Here is a 650-nt window from a genome sequence, read left to right on the forward strand (position 1 = left end):
TCTAAGTTCGTCATGTATTTGTTCATTTGCACAGGCGCTACGTAAATCGTCCTCGGGAAAACATGCATTATTTTTTCTTTTCATCTATTTTTACTGTCCTAGAATAAGGTGCAATTGCACCAGTACTGTGTCGTTCGCGAACAAGCCGGTTCTTTGAGCCGGAGCTCTGAAGTGAATGAAGAACAAGGAGCCGTAAATGGGAGCCGATTTTTTTCCCCTCTATTCCCCGCCCCGTGTCTTTGGTTAAAGCTGCACGTGATTGGTCAAGATCCGTGCTAGAGGAGGGAGGGGAGATTTACAGACACACACAGCAGTGAGGAGAATGGGGGGTGGGGTAGAGAAACAGAAGCACACTGTGAATAGCACATGAAACAGGAAAGGGAGAGGACAGCTTGATAGCACTACAAAAAAAAAGTGAAAAGGTAAGAAAATTGATAGAAAACACAGTGAAATTTGGACTTGCTTCAACTTTATTGATTGCAGAGTGTAGACTGCAATGTTAAAATATCCCATCAATCAGGCTCTACAAATAAACTGCACAAATCACAAATCACAAATTCCGAGATGTGCAACCCAGAGCTCCTTGAGACACTTTGCGCAAAAAGCTATCAACCCTGCTAAACGGAACACAATTGATGAGGAACCGGATA

The sequence above is a fragment of the Hippocampus bargibanti genome, linkage group LG11 (assembly GCF_051943395.1).
Source record: "Hippocampus bargibanti isolate YZ-2025 linkage group LG11, ASM5194339v1, whole genome shotgun sequence".
NCBI classification, from domain to species: Eukaryota; Metazoa; Chordata; class Actinopteri; order Syngnathiformes; family Syngnathidae; genus Hippocampus; species Hippocampus bargibanti.